The sequence below is a fragment of the Tachypleus tridentatus genome, chromosome 12 (assembly GCF_004210375.1).
Source record: "Tachypleus tridentatus isolate NWPU-2018 chromosome 12, ASM421037v1, whole genome shotgun sequence".
NCBI lineage: Eukaryota > Metazoa > Arthropoda > Merostomata > Xiphosura > Limulidae > Tachypleus > Tachypleus tridentatus.
Genome location: NC_134836.1, coordinates 12890511 through 12903284, shown reverse-complemented (window position 1 = coordinate 12903284; position 12774 = coordinate 12890511). Strand labels below are relative to the sequence as shown.

General features: G+C 36.1%; 1 protein-coding gene across 4 annotated transcripts in view; it reads left to right on the top strand.

The window, feature by feature from the left end:
* The window catches only part of LOC143234829 (6-phosphofructo-2-kinase/fructose-2,6-bisphosphatase-like), a 101578-nt gene that overhangs the window by 74095 nt on the left and 14709 nt on the right, over positions 1 to 12774 (top strand). The gene's annotated exons all lie outside the window — the stretch shown is intronic.

Sequence of the window (12774 nt, the reverse complement as noted above, 5' to 3'; positions counted from 1 at the left end):
TGTCCAGTTTTGGTATAGGGAATTGGCTTTATGAGCATACTTTATGTTGTCAGTACTTTGAATAAGTCTAGTTCAAACTTTTTTCTCTAAAATGCAAGGTACTTTTAGAAGATATTGGTCCAGTCCTGGTAAGGTGAAGCATGTTATTGGTTCTTTCTGGCTTCAAATTAGTGGAAGGCTTTTTTCTTGGTATGCTTTAGTATAGAGTCCAAAATATTTGTCTTACTCAACAATGAAGATGTGTAGTCATAAGAAATTCTAGTCTTACTATTTTAATTTTATGAATCTCTATTAAGAGTTCCTTATGCAATACCTTTTACATAATGAATACACAAAGGAATTCTCTTTTGAAAGGAGTGTAGTCTCATAGTCCCTGTTCCCTGCTAGGACAGTGGTAAGTCTATGGATTTACAATGCTGATATCAGGGGTTCGATTCCCCTTGGTGGACTCAGCAGATAGCCCCGATGTGGCTTTCCTATAGGAAAACACACTCACAGTGCCTGAAAGTTCAATCCATGTTCTATCAGCCACAAAACTAAAATTTTTAAACTTATTCCTCTCAAAATATAAATTGAGCTAACTACAATTTATTTGGGTATTTCTTAGTAATTTCTTTTACTAACACAGATTTAGGTTTATCTTTATGTAAAATATACATGAGTTTTCTTTCCTGAATGAAATAAAATTAAGTTCATGGTTTGTTTTATAAGCATTAAATGTTTTTTGGCTAAATATCAGGTTATGTTCAGTATTTTTATAACCCTTTTTTCTTTTTTGTTTGCTTTAATTACAAAACAAAAATATAAATCATAACACTGATATATAAGTTTCTTGCAGAAGAAATTCTGCCTGTTATATACTTGTTCAAAGTATACAAGTTTGTCATAACATATTTTTTATTGATGACACATAATGAACATGTGAGAGTAAACTTCATTATATAAATTTCCTTATTGGAACAGGTCCTTCATTTTATCTTTAACCCTGAATATTGATAGGTAAAACAGAATTATTAAGTGCTGCATATCAACCATTATAAACAAAAATTACAAATTAAGTAGAATTGAAAACACAAGTTTCTTATATGAATTTGTCTAATCAAAGAAACTAATGAAACCTAACTTGAGGAAAGGTGAGCAATGTATGGATTAGCTCTTTCAATGTTAAATAGAATTTGTTATTCTTGAGTGAAAATTGTATGCAAGAAATGTGAATTTCTATGAAAGATTTGAAATGTGTTTCAGTGACTTTAGATGTATTTTTAACAGAGGATTTAAGGGATTGTTTAATTTTTATTATTTCTTAACAGTTCTAACACTGAGGCTAAAATGATGTAAATGTAAAATGAGACAGCTATTTAAGTAAAAATGAAAATTATTATAGTTTATGTCACACGGCATTAGAAACAAAATCCTAAATCAACTAATTTTGTGACTGTTGTGTGGCATTAAACAATTTGAAATACTTTCTGAATGTTATGTCTGTATTTGTTTATATTAAAGTGTATATCACATAGTTAGTAGAAGTCTTAGAAGAAGCTTAATTTCTGCAACCACCATGTAACAGTAAATGTTTATAATCAGCTTTTAAACCATTCTTTGATTTACAGTTAGTGGGCTGATTGATAGATATTTTTGCATCAGTGTAAATGATAAGAGAGAAAATTAAACAGTATTCAACTTTTTATATTTTATTGCAACTCTGCTGTGAGAGAGTGGTGGATTTTTCAATTTATGACATGATATGTAAAAATACCAAGAAGAGTATTCATTCTTAATGAATTGTGTTGGCAAACATACCTTTAGGTTTTGCAAAAGTGAAAGAATGTTAGTCTTCCAAAACCATCACTTTGGAAAATTCACATTTAGTTTCTAGCTGTAATGACACCTTGTGGTTTACACTACAAAAGTATTGTGAGTGTTATTAGTAAACCTAGTTAAGCAAAGATATTAAAGTTACAATAATTTTAGTATTGTGAAGGTCAATTTTTTGAACATGTGTTTTTATTTCTAAAATATCTCTAGCTGCTGAGGTTATATTTGTTATCATGTGGTTTATTTATGCAATATGTGAAGCTTATATTTGTTAGAAATTGGTTTTCTTTATGTAACTTGTCTAGCTCTGGAGGTTAAACTTGTTAGAATGAAGTATTTGTGCAATACATCTAGCACGAGATGTATTATGAAATATATCTAGCACTAGAGGCTACATATGTTAGAGTATGGTTTCTTTTGTGTAATATATACCTGTATTGATTATATTTGTTAGAATGAGTTTTTCTTTATGTAACATGTTGAGCTCTAGACCTTGCATTTGTTAGAATGTGTATTTTTGTTTGTAATATTTATCAGTGGAGGTTACATTGTAGCAGGTTTTGTAAGACATAATTGTTTACAGTAGGTTTCTGTGACTTGTATATCTAACAATAAGCCCCCCAAGAAAAAAAATTTTTTTACTTTTTACATATACTTTTCTTAGTTCATGCTAAAAGTCTTGTTCAACAATCTGCACCAGTATCTGCAGTCCCTTTGATGGCTACAACATGAAACTAGTAGTTGTGGAAATATGCACCCACCTCATGATCCTTGCACTGTTAATTTTGCTCCCTCAGATGTATGCAAATGGCTGATGGTCCATCTGGATGGCAAATATAAAGGCCAGATACTTTTGTTCAATCATAGAATAGTTCTTCTCCATATTCAATAGGTTTTTACTAATAAATATTATGGGAAACATGTTTTTACATAAGTGATGCACCAGTTCTAACATCTGATTTATGAGCCTGACAATGAATGTTTTTCGTTTTTTTTGGCATTTTAAGGATTGACAAACTTCCTCATGCTCTTTGACTTCTGGAATGCCATCTGCTGTAGTTGTCTGCCTTCCTTGGTCAGGTCAATCAGTGGTGCAGTAACTTCATTGTATTGGGCTGTTGCATATGAAATGTTGATTTTTAAAGATGTGAAACAAATAGATCTTTTTGTTGTTTAATATATTTAATGAAAATAAACTTCTTTAGACTTAATACACTTCTGCCAATGAGCTGTAAGTTTATAAATACCATCTTTAAAGAATTGGGCATTCTTTCATGCAATGAAGTCTTTGAAAACACTTTCAATTGACATTTGGTTTGCAAACGGTTTTTTTCCTTTGAAAAAAGTTCCAAGCATTTAAAACAATGATAGCCTGTAAGGGAAAGATCTGATAACTGTGGTTGATGAGGTAAAATTTCATACTGAAGTTTGTTTAGTTTTTGGACAGTAATGAGTGAGACATGAGATTGAGCATTGTCAGGAAACAGTATGGGTTCACTGTGATTGACTATTGCTGGATGTTTTTGTGACAACTTTTGATGCATAATTTCAGGTTCACAACAACATTTCTCTGCTGTGATTCTTTCTTCTGGGTGATAACCACCAAACACTGACCATAAGCTTCTTAGGGTGAAGACTTGGTTTTGGCACTTTTTCAAAGATTAGCATTTGTCTGGATCATTGTCCATTGTCATAAGGAATCTGTTTTTCATCACAGGTTACATTTTATGGAGAAATGTGTCTTTTTACATTTTTTTTTATAAGTAAGGAGAGAGGAACAAACTTCAAATTATCATATTTGATGTTTTTCAGTCAATTTATGAGGCACCCATTTATCAAGCTTTTTCACTTTACCAGTTGCTTCAAGCTGTCAGGAAGCTATTGAATAATGAACATTAAGTTTGTCAACAAGTTCTCTCACAGTTTGGCATGTATCTGATTCAACTAAGTCTTCAATTCTTCCTCATTAATGGCTGTCTGAGGAGGCTCTGAGGCTCATTTTCAAGGCTTGTGTCACCAGAGCAAAATCTTTTAAACCAACACTATTGTGTGCTCATTAGCTGTGCCATCACCAAATGCATGAGGGCTATCACAAGCTGTTGTTGTTGAACTCGTATAAGAAAACTATGTGAATATCAATTTTATTTATGATGACAAAAATCTATATGAATATGATTTAGTTTTTGAAATAAGAAAAATAGAGTGAGCTTGAAATGAACAAGGCAGTATACTATATATTCTGACAAATATATAATAATGTTTCTCTTTCAGTCACTAAGCAATGAGTTTCAAATTTGTACATACAAACCCAACATTTCATATACAACAGCCTTATATTTTGGGAAGAATTTCTTACAGTACTCCACTATAGGATCTAATTTGCTTCCAAGGTGTTAGAACTGGTGCATAATGTATGTCGATAAGTTTCTCCTCTTCCCTGACTGTCTATGAATTGCTCATCTTATATCCAGCAAAGTCCAGCACAAAATAATCAATGTAGCATTTAAATGGTCTGTCAATCAGACCAGCTGCTTTCACTCACCCACACAGCTACAGAAGTGTTTGTTGTCCACATAATACTCAGTGTTGGTGTTTTAGTGTAACATCTTCATCATTTGATTGAATGTCGTTGCTTAATTAGCCCAAAGGGCATCCTGTTCAACTGGTAGCATACATCTGGTGTCATAAAGGCTCTCTCCTTCTTGGATTCTTTCTCTGCTGGATTCTGCCAATAACCTTTACAAAAATCAGTTTTGATAAAGTACTTGGTCTCATTTAGTTTTGTCATTATAGACTCTTGCTTGCCCATAGGTTTGGAGTCAAACTTTTTCTCAAGCTTCAGATTCTGGAAATCTATAAAGAAGTCGTTTGAGATGTATGTTCGTTTTCTTTATAATTATTGCTGGTGAACAGTATGCTAAATTCGAAGGTTTGGTGATTCTGGCTTCTAACATTACCTCAACTTCTTGCTTGACTAGGCTTCTTATTGTATGGAGCATCTGGTAGGGTTTTGCCTTGGCTGAATCCCTGGTCATAATTTCAATCTTGTGTTGCACAAAATCTTTTTTGCTTGGTTTGTCTTGGTTTGGCACAGTTAAACTTGTTGCTCTTCTTTTTTTTTATGCTTACCGGTCAGTTCTTTGCTGATGTTAATGTCTTTGTATGGCTCATCTTTGTGCATGGTCTTATATGCATTAGGTCTTCATGTCTTCATCTTCTTTGACAAAGTTGCTGTCTGTCAGTTCTGCATCTAAAAGCCACACCTGCACTCATCTGTGCCTCAATCACTGCACCCATTAGGTCTTTTTCACTCTTGAAGTACCTCTTCAACAGGTTGGCATGGAAGATCTTGGCCTTCCTGTCCACTTTCATTGAATTGTCCATTCTGTTCACCAAGTCCTGCACTTAAAAAGGTCCTTTCAGGGTGACATTCATGTTGTTAACAGTAGTAGGACCAAGACCGTCTGTTTAGCATTCATGTCATAGAAGTAATTTTTATTGCTATGAGCTGCATGTAGACTCTAGAGATAGTTGATAGGTCTTATCCAGTAAGTTGTTGAGGTCTAACATGTACTGGTATGTATTTTTCACTTCTGACTTTTTGACTGTTTTCTGTAGTTCTTTTAGTATCTACATTGAGCTTCATACTGTTTTTCTGTACAACAAATTAAAGGGTGAAAATCTTGTGCTCATTTGTAGAAGTTCTCAGTAAACAAATAATACTACCTGCAAATACATATCCAGATTGCTTGGTTACGCTTGGTACATCTTCAGTTCTTTAGCATACTCTAGGACTCCAGTGATGCTCTTACAACTTACACAGCCCATTACATCAGGGGTTATGCAGGATTGCAAAGAGCTGCCAAGTGCTGATGAGTCTGCAACCTCTTACATAAGTTCTGAGAGAAACTAGGTCCCTCTATTGCTCAAGACCTTTTTTTGGAAAGCCTGTTCTGCATAAATCTTTCAGAGAGCTTCTGCTACTCTTTCCAAGTCTTGTATTCAGCATTGCTGTGGCTTCTTGGTAATGGGATATGTAGTCAGGTACTTTCAACACATACCAGTTCCCTTTTTAGAAATAGATGCTAGTGTTTCAATCAAGTTCACAGTTAGTGTGGTGAATGGCTCTTTTCGAGAGACGTCTCGCCTAGTACTACCTTTGCTACCTTCTCTCTAGGTATTGTCCTTTGGCAGATGTCACATGACCTGCAGAACCTTGCCTGCCATTTTTTTTGCTTCTAGGTGTCCTCCCACAATCAACTCCTGAGACAATTTCATCACTTGAGTTTGGTAATACTATGATTTCAGTGATGTCGAGAAACCCACTTGTTGAGAAATTTATACTAGCCTTTTTTGCATATAAATACTATGATTTGTTTAACTTCCTCAGTAGAACTACCTTTGTACAGCATTCCCTTCCAGTCCTCTATTTTGTAGGTCACTTTCTTCTTAATCTTGTGTTACGTTCTTCCAGGCATTGTCCCAAAATTTCTACAGTGAAGGGTCTTTCTTCTGTGCTTACTTTAGATTTTATAGACCTAAATTCAGGATTTCACAGAATTCAAGACTTGCAGAGGCTTGATTGCTTGCATGCTTTTCTTCTCTTGAGCACTAGTGGTGATTGCAGAGGTGTCATCAGTCTTCTTTTTGTGTTTCTTTCGAAATTCTGTCTGGTATATTGCCATCCACCGTGTTTTACATGGGTGCCTTCATACACGTGGCCTCAAGGTCTCCTATGTAGTATGGAATGTTTACCCTTTATTCTTGCTATGGGAAACTTTCTCACTGTCATATACTACACTGGCTCTCTCTGCTACACCCAATATTTCTTAGGGCTTTTACTTTCTTTTCCCTGACATAGCCTTCACCTACTGACATATTATAGTATGTTGGCACCTCTTGATGTCTGCCACATACTTTGATTATTACTTGCACTGTTGACCTGTTTGCTAACTTGAGCTGACCATCAATCATGCATTGTTTAACCATAGGATTATAGGCACCCCTGTTCTGCACATGGCATGAGATTTTACTTTGTTACATTCCATATTGACTTCAGCAACCTTAGAATCAATGCCAGTAAAATAAACATTAAAATTTTCAAGATTTTATATTATATAAATTTTAATTCCTGTATTTCAAAAGAAACCATACAAATTCTTGAACTTCAGTTTGACACAAATATTCACAAATTTGAACTTATAGGCTTTGAAATTTGAATACTTCTTAATATATGCAAACCTTCCATGTATAGATAGAATCTAGGATACACATTCTTCTTTCAAGCTCCTGAAGGCATCTTCAAAGAAAAGAAATTTATTGGAACTCTTGACAGATGTCACATCTACTTTCTACAGAGAAAGTTGTGATTTCTCAGCCAGTTATACTTAGTTGAGCAAGATGTTTATAACCAATAGAAAGGTCACATTTTACAGTACAATCTACCAAAGTTATTTTGAAATTTGTGCACAGAATTCCATAGAGAATTTGTCAAATCACTCTTAACATTGTTGCTGCTTTTGCCCTAGCTAGCAATTTAGCATTGTTTCTCATCTATGCTAGTTAGATAGACAGTTATATTTAGGTTTTAGTTTTATACTTTTGCTAAATGTGTGTTTTTTATTTAAAAGGCATATTAGAAAGATTTAATAACTTTTTAAATATAAACCTTGGTACATCAGGTTTTGTGTAATAGATGAATGCCCTAATATTCTGTCAAAGGTTAAAGTATTTCTGCTTGTAATACCTTAATATTTCCTGAGAATACCCATTGACAAGTATAGCAATAAGTAGTAATGTTAAGGAACAGGAAAGAAAAATAAAACATCAAATATAAACTCTATATGAAAAAGTTAAAACTTACAAATAAGAATATAACTGGGAGATTTTTTTAAAGAATATTTAATGAACAATTAAAGGGTATCTACATTTTCAGGTACCTAAGTGCAACTAAGTACAGTGCAAAAAATAGCATATCTTTAATTAAAAGACTTATTCAAAACAATATCATTTGTTTTGTATAAAATACTTGTTGTCTTCAACAATCTTACCAAATTGTTGTGAAGATACACTAAGAAAGCTCAAAGTTATTGTAAGTATTGTTAAACTAGGTATCATTATTCATACAAGAAGTAGCTAAATGGGTTCAATTCCATAATCATAAGGTTAATATTGGGGATAGCACTTTATTTTTGTTGTAAATCTGACAATTGTCTTGAATATGTTTCTTCTGGCAGCAGTATCTGTAGTGACAGTAACCTTTTTCTTGTTTCTTAGCAACACAATATTTGTAAGTAGCTCCAGCTGCTTTATGTTGAGATTTATGCTGTTGCTTGCTGGTAATGGATGTGCACTCATTTGCAGTGTACCCTATTTTGTAACAAATATGTCATCTTCTCTCCCTTCTGTCTGTCAACCTCATGCCACCTTTGTTGGATTCCTGTTCTTCTTCAGCCATTACTGGTTTCAATTTTAACTGGATATTATGGGATTTGTCAATTATACTCATGCCATGGGCTTCCATATACTGTTCTGCTACCAGTAGCTAGCTTGATCATCCCTCCATATCTTTGTTGTTCTCTCCTTTAGGAACCATGACAGATCAATTGAACACATTATCATGAACTATTCACATAATAGTAAAGCTGATAATCATTCAAAACTTTTCACAATTGGCAATTTTAGTCCATCTTGTGATGTATTGTCACAGATGCCACCAACTTAAATACTGTCTCACAGGTTTCAGGTTTCTCTCCTCTGAAATTGCAATAAAAACCTACATTTATAAGTTCATAGTGTTTCAACAAGGCCTCTTTTAACTTGTCATAAACTAAGACATATTTTAACATCATACCTGTATATATGTGTAAGCATTTTCCTATGAGAAGAGGGCTGAGACAGGCTGTATAGTCGTCTTTGTCCTAGTTCCGACTTTGGGCAAATCTGTAGTACTACTCCAGGAAAGCATCCACATCATCTTTCTGTTCATCAAATTCGGGTAGCTTGGGTGAAATGCCCCTAATCTCATTCTCATTCTTGGGTCCTCTGTTTTTCTTTGGGCTGAACATGGAGATCTCAATTTCTACTCTTATTCTCCATTTCCATTCTGTACTCTGTATCCTATTCTTCTTTCTCTTTTTGGGCTAGTGTTTCAAGTTCACATTTTTCTTTCTATCTCTTTCTTTCTTCTTCTCTCCTCTGCCATTCCTCTCTTTTGTTGATGCTACTGAAAGGTCTTGTTGTTTAACAAGTTCATAGATTACCATCTTTTAGCCTCTTCATCCACTTATCAGAGGCAGTCTAAATGGTTGTGACCTACAATATGTTCTTCAAAACAACAGCTGTGCATATATAAGCCTATTTGCCACTGTTGTTAACATCATGTTCTACTGCCGTTTACCACTGTAGATCCTGGCTGCCTCACTACTATCAGGCTTGGTTATGCCAGATTCTTTACAATTAGTATCTATGACTTGTTGGCAATATATTTGAACTATAAACAAATGGTAACATGACTCACTTGTTTTAAAATAGTGTATTATAACAAATGAAATGTTTATACAAATATTCTTTACACTGCCACTTGGTGTGAATTCCTGTACATGGTAAGGGGACCTCCCAGGGAAGGTTCTGCTCATTCAATTTACCTTCTCTGGGATCTAAACATCCACCCACATGTTTGCCATGCATGGTGACCCTTGAAGAGGGATGAGAGGATCCTGGTGGTTGAGGGGTCCAATCCTAACACACCACTTTGGCCTTGAATTCCTGTAGACAGGCAGCCTTTGGATGGCCCCCTACAGTCAATTGGCTGGTCGATTTTGGCTTAGAATCAACCAAGTATCAGCATTGAACACTCTCATCAGGTGTTGTGGACATTGTAATTGATGTTGGTGTTTGAGTATAGTGCTCAAGAAACCCTGGTGTTGCTGCAGTGTCCTTGTTAGGCATTGTAGGGCATCCCATCATAGGGTTCCACAGTGGATAGAGTCAGTGGGCACCAAAAATTCTTTTTTTATTATGGATCCTTCAAATAAAAACTTAAATGAAATAGTGAAAAACAGTCCATAGGTAAATGACCATATCTTGAAGATTCTGAGCAGCAATTTTCAATATCTGTAACACCTGTACATCATTTTGTTATACTACATTCTCTTTTATACTACAAACCTTTTGGGGAAAATATCTCCCTTTTTACTCGGAAGGGATGTATTGGTGGAAACATCCACATCTAAACACAGTGAACTCCTCTTACGTTCAAAGGCAACTGGGGATATACCTGTTGAGGGTATGACTCATGCTACTTTGAATTCGTCACAAGGAGTTATTGTTGAAAGGGATTTGAAGAACATCTCCAAGTTGGGAATTCTCACTGGTTTCTCCACCCAAGGAGTTTCTGCAGTGAAGTGTTTCTTCATATGCAAAGATGGAATTATGATGTTGACCAATGTCCTCATTTTAACATTTACATCACCACATCCACCTACCACTATCAAGGCAGGCTATCTTAATTGCAAAGTATGGCCATATATTCCAAACCCTCAGATGTTTTCAGTGTTAATGGTTCAGTCACTCGAAGACATCATGTTGTGGTTCCTTAACGTGTGCTCGTTGAGGTGGCAAGGACCATGATGCCTATAAGTGTGAAAGGGACCCTCGTTGTGTCAATTGCAATGGCTCTCACCCATCCTACTTTTGTTCTTTCCTTAAATGGTTGGAAAAAAAAAGAGGTGCAGTGTGTGAAAATGATTCATAACATTACTTATCCTGAGGCTTGAGAGTTGCTTCCACCACTTTATCTCAGATGTATGTTGCTGCACTTCCTTCCACTACTACAGTGGGAGTGTAGATAGATCTCTCTCTGCCTCCAAAAGAATTATTCCCAAACCATATGAAACATCTTTTGACTTCTATGGTTAAAAAAAGTTGATGAATCAATGTCAAGACCCACCTCTGTCCATAACATTCATTCAAGCAATCCCCAATATCAACTTCCTTTAGTTCCGGGTACAGGCATTTTCTTCTCCTACCCCAAGATGTAAAACAATCATTTGTTCACATCCTTAGTCACTGGAATCCTCTTCCAACAACAAAGACCTGCTTAGTCAACCCAGGATAGGATCCATGAAGGTTGATGGACCTCCCTTGAAAAAAGAAAATAAAGAAAAAAGACATGGTCACAAACAGAAAGCCTCTCCATCCAATTGACCACCTTGATACAATGTAACTGTTGAGCTTTACATTCTAATCTGGATGACGTCAAAGCACTGATTACTTCCTATTATGCTGTATGTCTTTCTTTATAGGAAACATTTCTGAAACCTGCTGATACAGTCACCTTTCAGCAGTTTTCTTTGTACAGAAATGACAGGCTGTGTGATGGACGAGTACATGGAGGGATGGCACTGTTGGTTGATCAGCAAGTGCCCACCCTGTCTTTTTTTCACTCAAAACACCCTTGGAGGCCGTAGCCATCCGTGTTTCCCTGGGTCATACCATCACTATTTGTTCTGTCGCCTGGAGAGACTTGTGATCAAACAGACCTTGATGCTTTCATTGAACAGTTGTCGTCTCGTTTTAATCCTGGAGAACTGTAATGGACATCATCTCCTCTGGAGAAATACTGATATTGATGGAGGAGTCACTCCGTAGAGTGTGTGTTCTCCAATCACAACCTTTCTCTTTTCATTCCTGGTTCTTATACTTATTTTCATGCACCGAGTCAGTCCTTTACTGCTGTTGACCTCTCAATTGGCTCCCCTTCATTATTCTCTCATTTTTCTTGGAGGGTTGACAATAATTCACGAGGCAATGATAATTTTCCTGTAATTTTGAAAGAGACTGGCCATGGTGGTCAATACCACCTGACCCACGTACCCTTTGTAAGCTGGATCAAGCCAACTGTGGCCCTCTTTCACTACTATTTGGGACAGATAGTCTAGTTGCTTTGCTCCATAAAACACTAAACCAACCAACTGGCACTATCATTGCTGTGCCTGTTCCATACATGGACAATAGTGCCAGAACAGACAGATTTAGCTGTGTTGTCGGCAAGCTCATTCACGCAAATACCAAAATGCCCTGGTATCTAGAAAAAGCAGATAGAAGTAGATGTTAAAGAGAAATGGACCAGTCAGTTTTGAATATTGGCAAGAACAGAGTGAGAACTAATGTGAAGTGATTCCAGAGCCAGTAGAGAACTATGGAGTCAGTATAAATAGTGCAATTTGAGTACTGCTTAGCTTCCATGTGATCCAGGGCAAAAGAACTGGTGTACAGTTCAGCAGTGAATGCAGAAACTGTAGAGGGGATTCTGCACACAACCACCAAACCATGGCAGAGCCCACAGATTCACCTGATTTTGAACCATCTGTATAAATAGGAATGGAAAGATGCTTCAGAAGATGTTCAGCAAATAACAGACAGTACTTCCAATTGGGAGAATCTGCTTTTCTGAGATGACTGAAAGAAAAGTCACGTTTGGAGATTGTAATAAGCCATGGTGGGATGGGCTGACGGATACAGCAATATTATCCAAGAACAGACCCAATTCGTTCAATTGCACCTTAATGCGAAGGCCAAAAGGAACCAATGGCAGATCATCTGTTCTGAGAAAACATGGTTTACCTGGGAAGGAAAACACAACTCCAGGTGGGATGCTGTGGTAAGGATTGAAGTTTCTAAGCATACAGTAAAGACAGTTGCAGATAGCCTAGTTGCTTTGTGCCATAAAACATCAAGCCAACCAACTGACACTATCACTGCTGTGCCTGTTCCATACATGGATTATAGTTCTGTATTCAAGGCTCGATTCCATGCTAGTTGGCAGTCAACTCAGAGTGAACAACGTGAAAACAAGCTTTTCCAAATGAAACCCTTTATTGGACTTTGGCCGTCTTGCTTCCATAAGGATCGGAAAGAGGAAGTTGTCCAAACTAGACTATGCATTGGTCACAGTTT